Source organism: Indicator indicator, chromosome 3 (assembly GCF_027791375.1).
Source record: "Indicator indicator isolate 239-I01 chromosome 3, UM_Iind_1.1, whole genome shotgun sequence".
NCBI lineage: Eukaryota > Metazoa > Chordata > Aves > Piciformes > Indicatoridae > Indicator > Indicator indicator.
In genome coordinates, this window is record NC_072012.1 from 46,137,669 (window position 1) to 46,154,440 (window position 16,772).

General features: G+C 47.8%; 1 protein-coding gene across 1 annotated transcript in view; it reads left to right on the forward strand.

Moving 5' to 3' along the window:
• CCND2 (cyclin D2) overlaps positions 1-16,772 on the forward strand; it is a 43,564-nt gene that overhangs the window by 20,418 nt on the left and 6,374 nt on the right. The gene's annotated exons all lie outside the window — the stretch shown is intronic.

A 16,772-nucleotide genomic window follows, 5' to 3' on the forward strand; every position in this document is an offset into this window, starting at 1 on the left:
TTTCATTCACACTTTGTCCAGCAGTTTGGTGGGGAGAACCTGCTCTGCCTACCCAGGCATGCTATAGAGCCACCTTGGGTATCAGCCCAGGTGATGGGGCTAGCAGGCAGATGGCATCCCCTGGGGCATAAGGTACACAGCACCAGTCCTGTGTTCTTCACCTTGGGACTGCCCTCATTGAGCTATCACATCAAAATCCTTGCCTTGAAGAAAGTGAATAATGAGCTGGCCCTCCAGTGTGAGAGCTGGCACAGTGTGAGGCAGATAGCTTCTGTCTGTTACTTGCTAAGCTCACTGCATGAAGTGCATTTTTTGGCTATCAGAAATTCCTGCCAGCAGGAGTGGTGAATCCAGCAGCCTTCCAGTGGTGCTCAAACTCAGGCCAAAGTGAGTTTTCTGGTCTGGGGTCAACTTATCATGGGGACATCAACAAAACCCAAACCTCACAGCTATGCATGGCAATCTCAGCAGAAAGCTGGCAGGGCTGAGGGTGCCTTTCCCCAGGGGTGGTGCCTCTCTTGCTGCACCCCTGTGTCGGGGGGGACACTGCAGGGAAAGCAAATCCAAACTGCTTGGTTTGTGGGTAAAGAGGAGTTTCATCTCCTGTGAAGCTTGACTTGTTTTGCAGTGATGAAATGTCTTGGGTTTGGCTGAGATGGAGTTAGCTCTCCCCTTGGCATCTTTCACAGTGTTGAGTTTTGTAGTGGCAGCTGGAACACACCAGTGTTTTGACTGCTGCTGAGCAGCCTTGGTGCTGTGCAAGCACTTTTCCAACGTTCTTCCCCCCAAAGAGTAGGCTAAGGGGTGGGCAAGGTCTTGGGAGGGGACACAGCTGGGCCAGCTGACCCAAACTGATCAGAGGGTTATTCCATACTATATGAGGTCAGCTGAGATATAAAAACTGAGGGAAAGAAGGGAGTGTGGGAGCATTTGTTGATGGTGGTTGTTCTCTGGAGCATCCACTGCGTGCACTGAAGTCCTGCTTCCCAGGGAGCAGCCAGACAGTGTCTGCTGATGGGAAGCAGAGAATAACAGCTTTCTTTGCTCTTGCTTCCACCTGTGGCCTTTGCTTTTGCCCTATTAAATTGCTTCTGTCTTGACCCATGGGCCCCTTCACAGAATTATCACAGAATTGCAGGGTTGGAAGGAACCACAAGGATCATCCAGTTCCAACCCCCTTGCCATGGGCAGGGACACCTCACACTACATCAGGTTGCCAAGAGGCACATCCAGCATAGCATTAAAAACCTCCAGGGATGAGGCTTCCACCACCTCCCAGGGCAACCTGTTCCAGTGTCTCACTACCCTCATGGGGAAGAACTTCTTCCTAGCATCTGTCTGAATCTCCCTTTGTCTAGCTTGGATTCGTTCCCCCCAGTCCTATCACTCCCTGACACCCTAAAAAGTCCCTCCCCAGCTTTCTTGTAGCCCCCTTCAGATACTGGAAGGCCACAAGAAGGTCTCCTCAGAGCCTTCTCTTCACACTGAACAACCCCAACTCTCTCAGTCTGTCCTCATAGGAGAGGAGCTCCAGCCCTCTGATCATCCTCATGGCCCTTCTCTGGACGCATTCCAGCACATCCATATCCTTCCTGTAACAGGGGCTCTGGAATTGGACACAATACTCTTGTTTCCTTCTCCCCTGTCCATCTGAGAAGGAGAGTGATGGAGTGGATTTGGTGAGCATCTACTCCAACGTCCCTGCTGTGGACAGGGATGCCTCTCAACTAGACTCAGCTGCTCAAGGCCTCATCCAGCCTGGCCTTGAACACCCCCTGGGAGGAGGCATCCACAACCTCTCTGGGCTCTTGTACTGAAGAACTTCTTCCTAAGCTCCAGTCTAACCCTGGTCTCCCTTAGCTTCCAACCATTCCCGCTTGTCCTATTGCTAGACACCCTTATGGAAAGTCCCACTCCACCCTTTCTGTAGGATCCCTTCAGATGTTGGAAGGCAGCTCTAAGGTCCCCCCAGAGTCTTCTCTAGGCTGAACAACCCCACCCTCCTCAGCTTATTCTCACAGCAGAGGTGTTCCAGCCCTTGCATCATCTTTGCGGCCCTCCTCTGGACTCACTCCAGCAGCTCTGTGTCCTTATGCTGGGGACACCAGAACTGGAGGCAGTATTTGGAGTGAGGTCTCAGCAGAGTCAAGGGGCAGAATCCCCTCTCTTGCCCTGCTGCCCACACTCCTCTTGCTGCAGCCCAGCACACAGCTGCCTTCTGTGCTGCATGAGGGCACTGCTGGCTCCTGGGGAGCTTCTCATCAATCAACACCCCCAAGTCTCTTTCTTCAGAGCTGCTCTCAACCCACTCTGCACCCAGCCTGGATTTGTGGCTGTTTTTGCAGAAGTTGGAGGTGCTGTCATTTTTTCAGGGTGTTCCCACTGTTGTGGCAAAGGTGGCCTTAACTCAAAGTCTGTCTCCTACAGGGTTTGAAATCTCAGCCCAACTAGAAGTGACCAGAATGTTGAACTTGGGCAAAAGAGTGTATTTTTCATTAACCAGCTGTTTGGAGATGGGGAAAAGTATTTTCATAGAAACTTCCCCTCTGTGACTCTTGCATTGGAAAAATGCAAAAGGGATGAGGGCTGGAAACTTTCATCCCACATGTTAAATGTTGAGAGAGAGATAAGCAACTGAAAATAGGGTCTCTCAGAGAAGTATGGGACAGCTGTAGTAATAAGCTTCATCCTTACATTGTATTGTTGGGAAAAAATAGGGTGGCTAGGTTGTGTAAGAGCTAGCCCAGGGCTGGGTTAATGAAGAGTAAAGACTATTGTAATATATTTTATGCTGGGACTTTAATTAAAGTTGAATGAACAGCTTCAGTTCTTTCACTTCCTAATTTCTGATGCCTGAGAGCTATTCCTGCAGGGACACAATTAATTCATCATCATTGTGTGAATGACTTCATTTTCAAAGGGGAGGTTAGGAAAGAGGAAGAAATAAGAGGTCCTAGGATTCAGCAGCATCATGTGAAGAGAGGGAACACAGAGAAAAGAGGAAAAAAATTCTTGTGCTCCCCTCCTCCTTCCTCCTGGTGGCTTGCAGGGAATGGTGGAGAGCTGGAGGGCCTTAGGGGCTTCTTTCCCTTTTGGGATGTGTGTGTGGGACTGCTCAGCATGGAAACAGATAGTGAGACATTTCTCATTGGCTTTCCAAAAAGTGTTGCTGAGGTGAAGCATGAACAATTTCAGCTTCAAAGTTTCAAGCATATGAAAATAGAGAAATCCAGATGCAACTGAAATGCAATGAGCTTTTCTGAACTTCTGCTGCTTTCTAATGATGATTTGAGGGTGTTGTTGGCTAGGGAGTAGCAACACAAACCAGGAGACTGAAATCTACGGAGTTATTTTAGATTTGGAGTGGTTTAACTGAAACTGGAATTTGGCGTTTAGTACTGTAGCATTTTAAATTGATGTTTCATTAAGAACCAAACCCAAAATATGTTATTAATAGGCTGTTTTGGGTTTTTGCTTAATTCATTATTAACATTATTTATATAATTTATTTTAGTACCCCGCTCTTGGGTAAGCAGCCAACCAACAAACAAATGCTGACTTCAAAAACACTCTGCTGTCAGCTGTCCTTGGATGGATCCAAAGCAGCACTCCAGACACTGGGTGAGCTAGCACAAGACACTCTGCCAGTCTCACTCTAGGGATAATAATTATTCCTGATAAAAGAGCTGCCCTGGGCTCCTTGTGAAGGTTGAATCACAGTCTAAAGAGACAGTGACCACAAGGCCATGCAAACCTTGGTTTCATTACTCCTTCCACCTACTAAAATAAACACCAGGGATCTACTCTTGGAGAAGCAGAGAAGCTCAGCAGCCTTTATGGTTGATCAAAGTACCTTTGTGTGGTATATCTGAATTGCTGTTTCTGATTATTACTGTCCCAAAGCTTCACACAGCTCTGTAGCATCAGGGTAGCTTATAGAGGCTGGGACTATTTCCATGGGTCTTGTCTGAAGGGGAGAAGCTAGTGAGGAAAGAGTTAACAGACCTACTTACAGGAAGCTGCTGAGCTCCCTGTGCATCTCCTGGTGGGTCATTGCAATGGAAAAATAAACAACTTGGGAAGTCAGGAATTTCCATAGCATCCTAGAGCAGCAGTCCAGTGTGTGCAGTATCCTGTCCCTGATGGAGCCAGATGCTTCAGAGGAGGATGCAAGCATCTCTAAATGTGGGATGTGAGGAAGGATAGCTGAATGGGCAAGGCTCATTTAAGGACCTTGGCAATCAATATTCTGCTTTGCCACAGACCTGTCTCAGGCAAATCTATCTCCTTAACTCCTGGAAGAGCAGCTGGCAATTCAGTGTGTCAGCTCATGAGCCAGGGGTCTGAAAGCTGCTTCTCTGGCCATGCCTGGGAGCTTTCTCATACCTCATGTGCAGAGCATGCATGCCCTGGTGAAGTTACTGCTTGCATCTCCCTTGAGTCTGTCCTTAGCCTTTCCATTCTCTGGAACCCCAGATCTCCTTGTGAAGGAGAACTACGTTGGGGTTTCTGAGGAGCTCAAGAAACTACTGCAGGGTGAGCCAGATGAGGTCTTTACCTGCTACAGAGCACCTTGGATCAGAGTATTGCAGGCTAAAGTCAGAATTAGGCACACAACTAACCCAACTTCAAGCAGAAGGTTGTGTTAGGTGACCTCCAGAGGTCCCTTCCAACTATGAGGCTGAGTGCACTACAACATAGAAATTACTGTCTCGTATTAGGAATGTGTTGACAATGGCTTACACAGCTGACAAAAGCTGGCAAGGTTAGATCCCAAAGTAAGGTGGTTAGTAGCCATGGTGGTGGCTGCCAGGAAGGCCAGCCAGGTTCACTTGTGTGTGGTAGTGAAGGTTGTATGTGTATGTAAGGAACATCTCCTTCCTAAAGCCCAGCTCTCAAGGTTGCATCCGTATCTGGAGCCCTCATTACAAGAAGGATCAGGATGTGCTGGAATGTTTCCAGAGAAGGGCCACAAGGATGATCAGGGGGCTGGAGCTCCTATGGAGACAGACTGATAGAGTTGGGGCTATGCAGTCCAGAGAGGAGAAGGCTCTGAGGAGACCTTATTGTGACCTTCCAGTATCTGAAGGGGGCTACAAGAAAGCTGGGGAGGGACTTTTTAGGATGTCAGGTAGTGATAGGACTAATAGGGGAATAGAACAAAACTAGAAGTGGGTAGATTCAGATTGGATGTTAGGAAGAAGTTCTTCACCATGAGGGTGGCGAGACACTGGAAGAGGTCTGGAACAGGAGGTGGTGAAAAGCCTCATCCCTGGAGGTTTTTAAGACCAGGCTGGATGTGTCTCTGAGCAACCTGATGTAGTGTGAGTTGTCCCTGCCCATGGAAGGGGGCTTGGAACTGGATGATCCTTGAGGTCCCTTTCAACCCTAACAATCCTATTGCTATGATTCTATGACAGAAGGGGTTGTCCTCCTCAGCATCAACAGCAGGGGAAAGGTTTTCAGGTGGAGCCAACATGTAGGCTTGGATGTGGTCACAAGTCCTTTTTAAAAGTCTGTTCCCAGATGGGAACTGGTGTGTGTTGAGTGGGTTTGGAAATCCAAAGCATATTGAAGGGCCTGATACAGAAAGAAAAAAGGAACCAAGTGTTTCTTAAAGTCTTGTCGAAACAGCTGGCTGTAAGCCCTTGAAAATGTGGATCCAGGCTGTTTTAAAGACTGGATCCACAATAAATGGCACTTGAAATATATCTCCACTTAAATGTGCTACATATGTGAGTCCTGGGGGTTTTATATTGCTTTTTTTTTTTAATCCCAAGATCTGAAAAGTCCCTTCGTAAAAAGATCCCTGCAAATGGCTACGTAGAGACCATGATCAGAACCACCGTGCTCAAAAATTCAGTTCACTGTTGGGCCCCAGTGCAAAATCATGGAAACCTATTTTGAATAGATAGCATTTGAATATTGTCCCTCCAGCATATACACCATTTATCCTCTCCTTTGTAGCCATCCAGGGCCTGAGGTTTTGGAACCCAGCAACAGGACTCGCTGTATCTTACCCTGCCTTATTTGTTGCAGACCGCATTTTGTATGCAAGGAAACAACAGGACAAAATAGCCTCCAAGAGAAAGGAAGAATGAGATAGTTTCCTAAGTTGTCTTTGCCTGAGTTGGCAGCTGCTCCACTTCATTCAGCTTTTTGTTCCCCAGTGAGTGCTGTGCGTGTGTAGCAACAATGGGGTGATGCAGTTACACCGCGGGCTCATGGTGCAGTTCCGTCAGATCCATTCATAAATACAAGCCTGGGCTGGGATGCTGGGGAAGCCAGGCCCCCCGAGGAAGCAGCTCCACAGCCCCAGCATCACTGCTGGAGGAGCTGAGGGGTCAGCCATAGATAGTCATAGAATGGTCCAGGCTGGAAGGGACCTCCAGAGGTCATCCAGTCCGACCTCCCCGCAGTCAGCAGGGACATCCCCGACTAGATCAGGTTGTCCAGGGCCTCGTTGAACCTCACCTTGAATATCTCCAGGGAAGGAGCCTCAATCATCTCCCTGGGCAACTTGTTCCAGTGTTCCACCACCCTCATAGTAAAGAACCTGTTCCTAACATCTGATCTAAATCTGTCCTTCTCTAGTTTGAAGCCATTGCCCCTCATCCTATCACTGTAGGCTTTTGTAAACAGCCTCTCTCCATCCTTCTTGGTACCCTTCAGGTACTGGAAGTCTGCTGTTAGGTCTCCCCAGAGCCTTCTCCTCTCCAGGCTGAAGACCCCCCACTCCCTCAGCCTGTCCTCATAGCAGAGGTGCTCCAACCCCCTGATCATTTTAGTGGCCCTCCGCTGGACCTGCTCCATCAGGTCCATGTCCTTCCTATATTGAGGGCTCCAGACCTGCACACAGTACTCCAGGTGAGGTCTCACCAGAGCAGAGTAAAGTGGCAGAATCACCTCTCTGGATCTGCTGGCAATGCATCTTTTGATGCAGCCCAGTATGTGATTTGCCTTCTGGGCTGCAAGCTCACACTGCCTGATCACATCCAGTCTGGGCAGAGACTTGCCCTGGCAGGGCATCCTTGCTCAGCTCATACAGCTTTGTATAATGCAGGCAGGTTGTCACAGCTTTTTTAAAGTCCCCTCTTTCAATAAAAGCTGGCAGGGAAAAATCACAGCTTTTCCTAGCTGTAAACTATTCCTGCTAGGCAGAGGTTAGCAGCTTGAAATCTCAAATCACATGAAGCAGGGAGTGTTAATTTCAGGGATGACATCTGCCCCTGGATCACCCTGCCAGTGTTTTGTCTTTACTCTCACTTTTTCCAGTTCTGACAGCACTGCTCTCTTCTGTTGCTATGAGAAATATCGACAGGAGCAACAGGAAACCAACAAACTTGACTGTTGAAGCAAACAGTGGAACTGAAATCTAGAAAGCACACTGCTGAAAGTGCTGAAAAGACTAAAGGTTGGGAGAGAAGAATGTGCCATCTCTCAGGTGTTTAATGTTAGGCATCTTATAGATTGTGTTCTTACAACAATGTAGCCACAGTCAGTGGAGGAATTCTGGCACAGATGAGATTTTTTTAAAATTCCACAGAATCACAGAATTGTCAGGGTTGGAAGGGACCTCAAGGATCATCTAGTTTCAACCCTCAGGCCATGGGCAGGGACAGCACACCCTAGATCAGGTTGCTCAGAGTCCCATCCAGCCTGGCCTTAAAAACCTCCAGGGATGAGGCTTCCACCACCTCCCTGGGCAACCTGTTCCAGTGTCTCACCACCCTCATGGGGAAGAATTTCTTCCTAACATCCAATCTACATCTACCCATTTCTAGTTTTGTTCCATTCCCCCTAGTCCTATCCCTACCTGACATCCTAAAAGACCCTCCCCAGCTTTTTTGTAGCCCCCTTCAGATACTGGAAGGTCACAATAAGGTCTCCTCAGAGCCTTCTCCTCTCCAAACTGAACAAGCCCAGCTCTCACAGTCTGTCTTCATAGGAGAAAAGCTCCAGCCCTCTGATCATCCTCATGGCCCTTCTCTGGACATGTTCCAGCACCTCCAGATCCTTCTTGTAATAGAGGCTCCAGAACTGGACACAGTACTCCAGGTGGGGTCTCACCAGAGCTGAGCAGAGGGGGAGAATCACCTCCCTTGCCCTGTTGGCCACACTTCTCTTGCTGCAGCCCAGGCTCTGGTTGGCTTTCTGGGCTGCAAGTGCACACTGACAGCTCGTGTTGAGCTTCTCATCCACCAGCACCCCTAAGTTCCTTTCTTCAGGGCTGCTTTCAAGCCAGTCCCTGCCCAGCCTGTATTTGTGCTTGGGATTTCCCTGACTCAGATGCAGGACTTTGCACTTGATCCTGTCGCACCTCACGAGAAACATTATGTCCTTGTTAGTCTGCGTGCAGCACCCTGTGAAACTGCAATTTACCCCTTTTGGGTTTTTTTTTGGTTTGGTTTGGTTTGTTTTTTTTTGTTTTTTTTTGTTTTGCACTTGCAGATGGAAAAACACAGCCACAGCCACAGGTCTGTAATTGATGCTCTTTATTGCAGTGGCAAAAAATAGAGACAATCAGGAGGGAAAACGTTGCTGTTTTTAAACGGCGTCGGTGAGATGTGAGGTCACCCAGATGGAGTTAAAGGGGAATGAATATTCCAACAGCAGCTCCTCAGGCTCTTGTTTGCAGAAGAGCAACGAGCCAAAGGCCAGTGCTCAGCACAAGGAAGGCTCTGAACAGGGAAGGAATCCCTGTTTATGTCAACAGTGAGGCATGAGCTTTGGAGAGGTTTGATTTGGGTCTGAAATCTAAACCAGTGAAGGGGAATCCAGCTGTCTTTTGTATCTGGGAGTACAGATGGCACCTTCCGTGCTGGAATCTGTGTAGATCCCAACTCTTTTGATGTGTGTCACAGTCTCACAGTGTATCAGAGGCTGGAAGGGACCTCCAGAGATCATCAGGTCCAACCCCCCTGCCAAAGCAGGATCACTTAGGGTAGTCTGCACAGGAATGCATCTGGGTGGGTTTGGAAAGTCCTCAGAGAAGGAAACTTCACAACCTCTCTGGGCAGCCTGTTCCAGTGCTCTGTCACCCTCACTGTAAAGTTTCTCCTCATGTTGACATGAAATCTTCTATGTTCAAGCTTGTCCTTGTTGTTCCTTATTACTGCACGCCACCCAAAAGAGCCTGACCCCCTCCACTTGACACCCACCCATCAGATATTTATACACATTGATCAGATCCCCTCTCAGTCTTCTGTGCTGGTTTGGGGCCAGACAGATCGTCTCTTGCCCCCGAAAGGGACAAAAGAATGAGACTCACACAAACGGATTGGAGAGTGATGGAAAGTTTAAATGGAAAAGCAATTGATGAAGCTACAGAGAACTACAAACCACAAAGCATAGTGACAAAGAGTATCCCAAAGTGTACAGAACCCCTCACAGAATTCCCAGAGGCTTCCCAATCCTTCCCTTCTTCCCACCTGAGGGTAAACCCAAACCCCCCAGGGCTCTTTCTTCCCCCTCCCGCTGCTAGGCAAGTCTCAGGCTGGCCAGGTCTGAGACTGTCCCCCCCCCCCTCCATTCTCCTCCTGGCATTAGGCCTAGACAGGCCTAAGAGGCCTTGAGGATACTCCCCCGGCATTACCCGATAAGAGAGGACATCTCCCGTGGGAGCAGAGAGGGAAGAAAGAGGAAGAGAATGACTTTGCAGATGGCCTTATAGGGTGCAGGACTTATGGGCAGAAATACGTCGTTTCCTGTGTCCACCCCTGTGGGTGGGCACCCAGGACACCAGAGGTGTATCTCATGCGGCAGTGGCAGGGGGCACCCAGCCTAAACTGCCACATCTTCTCAAGACTAAACAGCCCCAGGGCTTTCTGTCTCTCTTGTTAGGGGAGATGCTTAAGTCCCCTAATTATCCTCCTGGCTCTAATCTGTCTGATTGCTCCTTTCTTGGATACCCAAGGAATGCATAATATCAGGTGATTAAGGGAGTGGAGTACCTGCCTAATGAAGAAGGGCTGAGGGAGCTGGGGCTCTTCAGCTTGGAGAAGAGGAGCCTGAGGGGTGACCTCATTCGTGCTCATAAAGATGTGAAGGTTGAGTGTCAGGAGGATGGAGCCAGGCTCTGCTCAGTGGAGTCCACGGGAGAATAAATCTTACGAGGAGCGACTGAAGGAGCTGAGGATGGTTAGTTAGGAAAAGAGGAGGCTGAGGGGAGACCTCCTGGCTCTCTACAACTACCTGAAAGGAGGTTGTGGAGATGCTGATGCTGGTCTCTTCTCACAGGTAATTAGTGATAGAACAAGAGGGAAAGGCCTCAAGGGCCTTTCACAGCAAGAGTGTTCAGGCATTGGAATGTGCTGCCCAGGGAGGTGGTGGAGTCCCCAAGCCTGGATGTGTTTAAAAGTAGTTTGGATGTAGTGCTTGGGGCTCTGGTTTAGGGGTGAACCTTGTAGAGTAGGGTTCTGGGTTGGACTTGGTGGTCCTGAGGGTCTTTTCCAACCTGAATATTTCTGTGATTCTGTCCAGTGATAGGACAAGGGGCAGTGGGTGCAAGCTGGAGCAGAGGAGGTTCCATGTGAACATAAGGAAAAACTTTTTCATTGCGAGGGTGACAGAGCCCTGGAGCAGGCTGCCCAGAGAGGTTGTGGAGTTTCCTTCTCTGGAGACATTCCAAACCCACCTGGATGTGTTCTTGTGTGACCTGCTCTAGGTGATCCTGCCCTACTAGTAGGGTTGGACTGGATGATCTTTAGGTGTGTTCCAACCCCTAACATTCTGTGATTCTGTAGTGGTCAGTGAAGAGTATTGTCCCTTTGAATATCTCCAGCATCCTTCCTGTTTATTATGCCAAGCCCTTCGCTTAAAAAAAAAATGTTGTTTACTGGTTTTCCCTTTGCAGTTAGTTTTAAGAAAGAGGAAGAGATCAGAGGCATTAGTTAGTGATTTGTAAAGTAATTGATGTGTATGTGGAAAACTAACCAGCCTTTAATACAAAAGTGCCAAGAAGGTTTTTGTGGCATTCCCAGCTTTGGGACTCTGAGCACTCAGCACAGCACCCAGGGTTTGGATCCAGGCTCCTAAATATGGTCAGGAAATGCAGGAGCATCAAGAAGTATCTGGTAGGGCTGTAGCTCAGTGGTTTGCATCCTCTGTATTCATACACTGCACACTAGAATCCTACTGTCACTCTTGTGCTGCTGGTTGTAAAGGGATTAGTAGGGTTGTGACTTGGCTTTGGAAAGCCCTTGAGAAATTTATTTATTCCATGGTTGCTGATGCACAGGACCTCACCATAAAGCTAAGATCTTGTCAAGGCTTAAGCAGTATTTAAATTTAACAGAATTTAAAGGGAGCCGTGTTAAACAGTGATTTTTCACTCTTTTTGGTTGCTTCCTCAAATGCTGTCCTAGCACATTCTCTCTGGACATTCCCAAATGAGTGCTATCTTGGATGGGCAAAAGCTGGATGGCTGCAAGCCTCAGACCAGTTTCTGTGTACCCAGATGTTTCCCTAAATTCAGTTTGTGATAAACAAACTTTAGGAGGGGCTTGCTGGGTGAGCTTTCTTATTTCTTCTCCCAGGAAAGACTGAAACTGAGATGCAGAAGGGGAATCTATGAACAAAGGTACAAAACCCACTGTGTCCTGAGGCACTGTGGAGCTAAGTTCCTCACTTCTAGCACACCTGGGTATTGCATGACCAGTGTACAGGAGTGCAGTATGGCTTTTTTTGGCCCTACCTGGCTGTGAAATGAATTTGAAGGTTTAAATCTAGTTTAGAGTGGTTGCTTCTGTGGGAGTAGGTGCAATAAAAAAAAAAACAACTGCGGTACCCTTAGGTTACACAAGCTCTGAACTGATTCAAAATGGAGAAAGGATGAAAAGAGGCATGGCTGAAGTAGTTCATCTTCTTGTGATAGATCTCCACTGTCTGCATTTGAGGGGAGGGATACTTTTCTTTGTGAAGAGGATCGGGAGGTGATTCTCCTCTTCTGCACCACTCTGGTGAGACCCCACCTGGAGTACTGCACCCAGTTCTGGAGCCCCTATTACAAGAGGGATCTGGATGTGCTGGAATGTGTTCAGAGAAGGGCCCTGAGGATGATCAGAGGGCTGGAGCTCCTCTCCTATGAGGACAGACTGAGAGAGTTAGGGCTGTTTGGTCTGGATAAGAAAAAGTGCTGATGAGACCTTCTTGTGGCCTTCCAGTATCTGAAGGGAGCTACAAGAAAGCTGGGGAGGGACTTTTTAGGCTATCAGGTAGTGATAGGACTAGGGGGAATGGAGCAAAACTAGAAATGGGTAGAATCAGATTGGATGTTTGAAGAGATTCTTCACCATGAGGGTGGTGAGACACTGGAACAGGTTGCTCAGGGAGGTGGTGGAAGCCTCATCCCTGGAGGTTTTTAAGGCCAGGCTGGACATGGCTCTGAGCAACCTGATGTAGTGTGAGGTGTCCCTGCCCATGGCAAGGGGGTTGGAACTTTTTATGATCCTTGAGGTCCCTTCCAACCCTGCCAATTCTATGATTCTGTGTATTGCCACTCAGCTGTGGTGGGATCTGAGGCAGAAACCATTCTCATCTGAAAGCTACCATCCGTTAGCTTCAGCTTGGATCGGATGTCAAGGAAGACTTTGCAAAGAGCTGGATAAAGTCTGTGGCAGAAACTCAAGCCAAGCTGCTAAAAGAGCTATAAAATGTCTTTGCATTACCTTCTGCTTCTTAAAAAAAAAATACAGTTCTATCGGGCCAGTCCTGGTCTTGCAAGCTGGAGCAGATGGCTTGCACATGTTTACACAGAATCACACAAAGTGTTAGGGGTTGGAACAGACCTCGAAAGATCATCCAGTCCAACCCCCCTGCCAGAGCAAGATCTCCTGAAGCAGGCCACATGGGAACACATCCACGAGGGTTTTCAATGTCTCCAGAGGAGGAAACTCCACAACCTCTCTGGGCAGCCTGTTCCAGGGCTCTGGCACCCTCAACAGTGAAAAAGCTTTTCCTTAGGTTCATGTTCCTCTGCTCCAGCTTGCAGCCATTGCCCCTTGTCCTATTGTTGGACATCACTGAGTAGAGCCTGGCTCCATCCTCCTGATACTCATCCTGCACATCTTTATAAACATGAATGAGGTCACCCCCTCAGGCTCCTCTGCTCCTAGCTAAAGGTCCTCAGCTCCCTCACTCTCTCCTCATAAGGAAGATCTTCCACTCCCTTCATCATATTTGTGACTCTGTGCTGGACTCTTTCAGTCAGTTCCCTGAGGTCCTTCTTGAACTGAAGGGCCCAGAACTGGACACAATATTTCCAGATGCAGCCTCACCAGGTGCTCAGTAAAGCTCTATCATCAGGCTGTGTGGGTCACAGTGAGGCAGTCCTAGACATCAGAGCAGGACTGAAAATTCCAGTGATTACCAGTGCAAAAGAAGTGCTTGTTGATTGAGTTGAGTGGGATGTTTCCCCTAATAGTTTGCCAGTGCACTATGAACATTTTAAAGCTTGAATCTGGGGGGGCAGTACTGGGCATATTTATTATGGAGGTGTTGAAAAGTTCCAGGAAATTCATTATCTATAATATTCTGCAGGATCTCTCTGAGTGCTTGAGCTTTCTTGTCATGAATGGAAATTGAAATGCTCAAACATTAGTGACTTGAAGAAGCAGAGCCTTGCCATAGTGCTGCTGATTCTTCCTTCCAGTCATTTGCACTGCCAGCATTTCCATCCCAGCCACAGGAGTGCTCCTCATCAGACACACTCAAATGCGTTTCAAGGGTGCTTGTAAAATCACCTAGGGATGAAAAGGTTCAGGAAAAAAATCCCAACAACAACAACAAACAGAAACCCCAAAGTTAATTGCCTTTTTAGCTCCGTACATGCTGAAGTAAGAATAAAACTATGGAATGGAAAGTACCTGAGCTATTTTAATCATTAAAACTACTAGACCAGAGAGAGAGGAATGGGGAAGTGGATCCATGTGACCCACACTTGAAAAGCTTTCTCATATAAAACAACAAAGGCAACCCAACAACATTCTGAAGGAATTGCCCAGTCCCTGCAAAATCTAGGACCATTGCTTCAGTGCATTACAGTGTTCTGTCAAGGAAGATTTGCTGAAAATACTGCAGGGAATGATTTGTAGAAAACACTGCCACAAAAACGATCAGGGGGCTGGAGCACTTCTGCTAGAAGGACAGGCTGAGGGAGCTGGGGGTGTTCAGCCTGGAGAAGAGGAGGCTCCAGGGACACCTAATAGCAGCCTACCAGTACCTGTGACTGTGTGAGGACTAATTAAACTGAATATATTAACTCAGACCAATAAAAAAACTTGAGTTTTAGTATGCAAATAGCAGCACTTTTTGGGAAGCTATTTCATGCTGAATGCATTGTGCTGATCATTTTACACAAAGAGTGTTCTTTGCTTCAAAGAATTCAAGTGGCACATTATTTGAAGTTCAAAATGTAGTTCAAAGTGTAGACTAGAGCTGACACGTGACAGAAGAAAATACATCAGTGCCCTGTGGATTAAAATCCATGCCAGTTGTAGCAGTTCCACACTGGGTCCAATCTTTGGGTTTATGTGCAAAATTAGGTATCAAAACCAACCCATTTCTCTATCACAGAATGTTAGGGGTTGGAAGGGACCTCAAAAGATCATCCATTCCAACCCTGCTGCCAGAGCAGGATCACCTATACCAGATCACACAGGAATGCATCCAGAAGGGTTTTGAGTATCTCCAGAGAAGGACTTATATTCTGGGGAGAAATAACCACAGGCACCAGGACAGGTTAGAGGTTGCCCTGCTGGAAAGCAGCTCCACAGAGAAAGACCTTGGAGTGCTGGTGGACAGCAAGTTCTCCATGGAACAACAATGTGCTCTTGTGGCCAAGAGAGCCAATGGGATCCTGGGGTGCAGCAAGAAAAGTGTGGCCAGCGGGACTAGGGAAGGTTCTTCTACTTCTCTACTCTGCCCTGCTGAGACCACACCTGGAATCCTGTGTCCAGTTTGGGGCTCCCCAGTTCAAGAGAGACAGAGACCTGCTGGAGAGAATCCAATGGAGAGCCAGGAGGATGCTTAGGGGACTTGAGCATCTCCCTGTGAAGAGAGACTGAGAGCCCTGGAGCTGTTTAGTCTGGAGAAGAGAAGACTGAGAGGGGATCTGATCAATGTGTATGAATAACTAGGGGTGGGTGTCAAGTGGAGGGGGCCAGGCTCTTTTTGGTGGTTCACAGTGATAAGACAAGGAACAATGGGTTCAAACTTGAACAGAGAAGATTTCAGCTCAACATGAAGTGAAACTTCTTTCCAGTGGTGGTGACAGAGGCCTGGAACAGGCTGCCCAGGGGGGTTGTGGAGTCTCCTTCTCTGGAGATTTTCCAAACCCACCTGGATGCATTCCTGTGTGGACTATCCTAGGCGATTCTGCTCTGGCAGGGGAGTCAGACCTGATGATCTCCTGAGCTCCCTTCCAACCTCTGATATACTGTGATACTTCTTTATAGGTTTACCTAGAGGTTTTAGCCTCTTCATACATTAACTAAGGCATCATGTTGGCCATCAGGAGTTTGTATAACAACAGTGTAAGTGGTCATACGTAAGGGTGTTGAGAAAATGGCCAAGTTGGCTCCAGGTTCTCAAGCCTTAGCTTCCGTGTGTCACCACCCTTCCTTCCCCCAAGCTTGGCTGTGAGGAAATTGCCTCATTAAGCTCTCCAGTCTGAAGCTGCTTGTAAAATATCTAGCTTAAAGTCATACTGTTTTGTAATTGTGCACCACTGTGCTTTATAAGAGATTCTTCCATACAACCCCCCTCTCCAAAAAAAAAAAGAGCATTGTGAATGTAGTCTGTTACAAGAGTCTCCAAACTGCTGTCCTTGCTCTTCCCCCCATTTGAAAATGGTTTGACACTTGAAGTGATTTGTTGCCATTGCCCTCTCACAAACAGGTTGAATGCTTACAAAAGACCTAAACCCTGCCCAGGGCATTTTCTTTACCTGAGTTTCTGATAGATTTCAGATAGGTGCTTCAGAAGAAAGGCCATGAAATCTGTCCAGCTCTCATTCTTAAGCAAGCAATTCCAGGATTAGGAAATTATTAAGCCCCCAGTAATACAAGAGCAAGCTCCAGCTGTAAAAAAAAAAAAAAGAAAGAAATTGCCTGGCTACACATATTCTCACCCTGGCAGCAGGAAAGTGGTGACAGAGAAGCCTTTCTCCTTACAATCATAGAATGGTCTCAGATGGAAGGGACCTCTGGAGGTCATCCAGACCAACCCCCTCTGCAGTCAGCAGGGGCATCCTCAGCTAGATCAGTTGAGGATCACTTTGAATATCTCCAGGGATGGGGCCCTCAACCACCACCCTGGGCAAACTGTTCTGAGTGTTCCACCACCCTTGTGGTAAAGAGCTTGTTCCTAATATCCAATTTAAATCTTCTCTTGTCTGATTTGAAGCCATTGCCCCTCGTCCTGTCACTCCAGGCCTTTGTAAACAGTCTCTCTCCATCCTTCTTGTTAGCCTCCTTCAGGTACTGGAAGGTCACTTACCTTTTGCTAAAAGGGAAAAACTTCATGAGGTGAGGAAGGTTAAATTTTGTTTGTCTGTCCTGGATCTCATCACCAGAATATTCACTGTGCTGCTATTTTAGTGCATCTTCAGAGGCATTTGCCTTAGTCTCTCACTCCTGAGGCTTCCTGCTCCCTCCAAGTAAGTCCAAATACTAAAGCTTCCCTCCTCTCCAGGCGCAGGAGTCCAGCAGACAGCACTCCAGCTCCCCGGATGGGAGTGCAGTAGGGGGTGAGCTGCTGCCCATTCCTCTGCT